Here is a 4,258-nt window from a genome sequence, read left to right as displayed (position 1 = left end):
CTCAGAAATAATTATGCTCAGAATGATTAAAATGTTAAATTATAACGGAAGAAGAAATTCTAAACTTCATGTCAGTGAAAAAAATCGCCGTCATCGATGCCGAACCTCAATACTGGTTACTGGTAAAGCAGACTTTCAAGTCTAGAAGAAATCGTTTGAAAACGTCCCCATATCTATGTATTTATATCAATTTCTGGTGTCACAGGTTTATCTCAAGCTTTGTCTGAGGACCTATGTCGGTTCGTTGTTAAATGACGGAACTTTGCTCAGAATAAAAATCACACAGATAGCAGAAATTAAAGTTGGTCCTTTCCTCTATGAATTCAATTTGTTATTATTTCATCAACACATCATAAATCGTCAATGTCAACAGTGATTGGTCAAAAATCAATTATAAAAGAATCATCAAAAATCCAAATATCAACGTGTGACTTTTCAGTGGTGTAACGTTTCAAACAACAATGCAATCCAAACAATGGGGAAAAAAACAAACAATTGCAACAAAAGTTAATTGGGAAGACCAAAAAATATCAAAGGATGTGAAAACAATTTACCAAAATCTCAGATCATGTGAATCCAAGGAAACAAATTTTGCAAAGTATTCAAAGTCAACAAACTTCAATTTTTTGTGAAAGTCAAAAGTCAACAAGTATGCATAGGTTCAGCATGAATTAATACAACAAGCTCAATGAAGTCAAACCACTGAAACATCAACACAAAGAATAGCAAACATCAATGAATACATCAATAATATACAACAAGGAATTTTATACAATAGTATAATTATAAGATCTTAGCTGGGTTCAAGCGTTGCGTTGGAACTCGTCTTGATTTGCCGATGCGGTGTCGTACTCGGATGGGGTCCGTGTAAAGCAGCAGCGTCCAGGCGAAGTCCAGCGAACAGTGGTCCAGACGGAGAGGGGTGGTGGTGAGAAGCAGGAACAGGCCGGGCGAAGAATCGAACCGGGTCGACTCCTCAAAGCGTGACCTAGGGACTCCGTGTTCTGTATCAACAAAAGCACGTGGCAAATTGATGCAAGAAGGAGTTAGGAACGTCTCTCACGAGAAAATGACTTATGGGAAGTCCGCACTCGTTCCTAGGCTAACTTATTAAAAAGTGCAAAGGGTAGCACTCTAAGATATTCTCGCATCGAGGTCTTCTTCGCTTCTTATTTAGAACCAACTTTGTATTAAATTACTAACTACAAAAAAACATTAAAAACTGAGATAGGATAAAGTAAACAAAAATACTCTAACAACTAATAAAACTGAAAGTTTGATGATGTTCACCCAGAACATTATTCTAAATCAGAAACAAGTTCGGAACAAGGAAGTGTTTTGTACATGTGCATGCTTGAAACATGAGATTTAGTCATGTGGGGGACAAAGGGCATGATTGCTCACATATTCTCAACCGCAACTGGTCGTAAGACACACTAACTTATCTGAATGGGATGCGTGAAAAACCTTAAACCAGTGATCATCTCGAACTAAAGACAAATATGATGTAAAGGGACTCAAAAACAAATCCTAGACCGAATGGGACTTACACGCACGTATTTTGTACATGTGTGTACACAGAGAAAATAAAAGTTTCACAGCTGCTCCTGATCATTTGGACATGATGCACTCAATGTTTTAGCCAAAAAGACGGTACTGTGCGTGTGGGTACTGACCTTACTCAAGGACACCTAGGGGTACAATTACACAAGACACTCATTCCCGTGTCCGTGGTAACAGACTAGCAAGAAATAGCACAGGTGGTTAAGATCAGAACAGAATCAACGGGACACAATGAACGAGGGATGGCAATAAACGGCCTCATCAAGAGTTTGCTTCAAAATCATGGAACTGAAAACACTTCAACATAAGATTACAAGGAAATATAGAATACACAAATAACACTTGAAGCTAAAATGCAGAATTATCAAGTACAAGTTATATACAACTATCTAACTGACCGAGCCAGTTATTCTGAAATCAGGCAAGGATTCGGGTTACATGAAAAGTGGTCAAAACCTAACGATCAATTCAGTGATAAAAAACCCACATCGTATAACGGTAACGATAAGAATTGGAAAGTGAATAAAAGGATTATAGAGCAAATATCTACACTACAATAGAGATACAGCATACATAGTGAATCAAAATTTGGCAATCAGATTATCATTGGCTGCAACTCATGCTGGATGTGAAGCTGTCGAAATTATCCATAGGCGGGACAATTCTTATGCTATTTCAATCATCAAAATTATATACAAGTAAATTATACAGAAATAAGAGAAACATCGGCTTACCTGTATCAACAAAAGCACGTGGCAAATTGATGCAAGAAGGAGTTAGGAACGTCTCTCACGAGAAAATGACTTATGGAAAGTCCGCACTCGTTCCTAGGCTAACTTATCAAAAGTGCAAAGGGTAGCACTCTAAGATATTCTCGCATCGAGGTCTTCTTCGCTTCTGAAGAATTGAGGTGGAGCAGGGGTTCAACCCATGCTGATCACGCGCTCGGACAGGTTTGGGAAAACTTTCCAATTGGTCAAATAGCTAAAATAATGATATCATCTTCGGAAAAGCCAATCAGAAAAGGAGTAGTGGGCTAACATTCTTGAGGGAACGTGGTCAGCTTGGGATTGACCAATCTGGTCCTCCTTTTATGACTTAATGGTCAGCGTGATCGAACTTCCTTGAATTGAAACAATGGAAACTGCGAACTTTAGAGGAAAAAATTAGATTCGTGGAGTGACGCAATGTCTAAGATGTCCTTCTGAACAGGACGTGGTCAGCGCGGAGGAGGCCCGGTTACTAAGAATTCCAACCACACACCGTGGGAATGGGACAAACAACTTGTCGGACCCAATTTTTAAAATGGTCCCCAATTTAACAGGGTCCGACACTAGGAATTTACGAAAGTTATTATTTCACGAGTAGTTGAACACTTATATCATCTAAGTATAATCCGAATTTCAGCTTAATCTGTTGGTGCTAACGCTTGTGTTACAGCTCAAAATATATGTCTAAGGACAATCTCGACGAGGATTTTTTCGACCCAACCCACTTGCATGGTTTTCATAGCGCCGTAGGCGCTACGGCTGACCAATTTCGGTCTGGCATGACACAATAACGGCGGGTATATTAGCATATTCATTAGCGTCACATGGTCTCTGTATCGACCAATGGAAGCCGGCAAAAAGGGTGATATTTATCAATTAATAACTCGTGAAGGAGGCTTTTATGCAAATTTTTACTGCACACCATAGTGGGTAGTAACCTCATTAATATTTGTGAGGCTTGAAAAGATTAAAAGACATTGCTAACGCCAGTGTTACAGCTTTCAAATACGCACGTGGCCAGGCCTTGTTTTCCAATTTCAACGAAAAGTAAAGAACATATCAAAACGATTTTAGCACATGCTTGGATCATTATAAGGGAAATAAACCCTGAAAGTCGCATGAAGATACGGTCTTCCAAACGGGAGAAATTAATTTTCAAAGATTTCGCCCGCCAACGTGAACATGTGTGTGTACATGTAGTTTCATTCAAAATAAAGTGTTACGTAACCTTTAGAAATCGCCCTTCGCAACCACATGGCTGGGGGGGGGTATTAATCCCCCCCCCCCCGCCGATTTGTGAGGTTTTCTTTTATAGTTATCAAAAACGGAGAACAAACATTACCGTATATACAAAAGCATTGAATGCACCGTTTTGGTGATAAGGGAAGTTAGCATACAACTTATAAGATACATATTTGTATCTTGAACAGCGCCCCTATAGTCTCATGTGGCCTCCACGCCTTTAAAATGTTCGCTTTTCTTGCTGCAGATTGTTTTGTCAGTAGGCCTATATAGTCATGACTTTTCATTTCGCAGCTTTTTGTATTCGTTCAAATCACGGTGAGCCTGAACGTTTTGCAATTTATTTGCACGATCACATTCGATGAAGAAAACATGAAGCAAGTTTATTGAAATATATACAAAATAACTAACAAGCGCGACAAAACACTCATTACTAAAATACCTCTTTTCTACATAATGAGGGTGTTAATATTCAGGTTTGGCAAGTGTTGCAAAACGCGGCTTAAATTATTACCCTTGTGTACCCACCGTGTGGCAGCCCATACAAAATGGTGCCTCATAATATCAAACAAAAGAAAGGTAAACGTCATGGAGTTATCATAAATATTACTCCGTAAACGTCTGCTTTACTTCTTTACGCGCGTGTGTTTTTTATGAATAGTCTTGATTACAAGTCGGTGTAC

General features: G+C 38.9%; 1 long non-coding RNA gene across 1 annotated transcript; it reads right to left on the bottom strand.

Moving 5' to 3' along the window:
* Positions 1 to 296: 296 nt before the first annotated feature.
* LOC119740265 lies at positions 297 to 2,511 on the bottom strand. Its single transcript, XR_005272661.1, has 2 exons — positions 2,298 to 2,511; positions 297 to 1,004 (listed from the first exon to the last, which is right to left on the bottom strand). It is a non-coding gene; the product is annotated as an uncharacterized LOC119740265 (long non-coding RNA).
* Between the last annotated feature and the right edge of the window lie 1,747 nt (positions 2,512 to 4,258).

The sequence above is a fragment of the Patiria miniata genome, unplaced genomic scaffold (genome assembly GCF_015706575.1).
Source record: "Patiria miniata isolate m_02_andy unplaced genomic scaffold, ASM1570657v1 HiC_scaffold_5, whole genome shotgun sequence".
Taxonomy (NCBI): domain Eukaryota; kingdom Metazoa; phylum Echinodermata; class Asteroidea; order Valvatida; family Asterinidae; genus Patiria; species Patiria miniata.
This window is presented reverse-complemented; position numbering and strand designations above follow the sequence as displayed.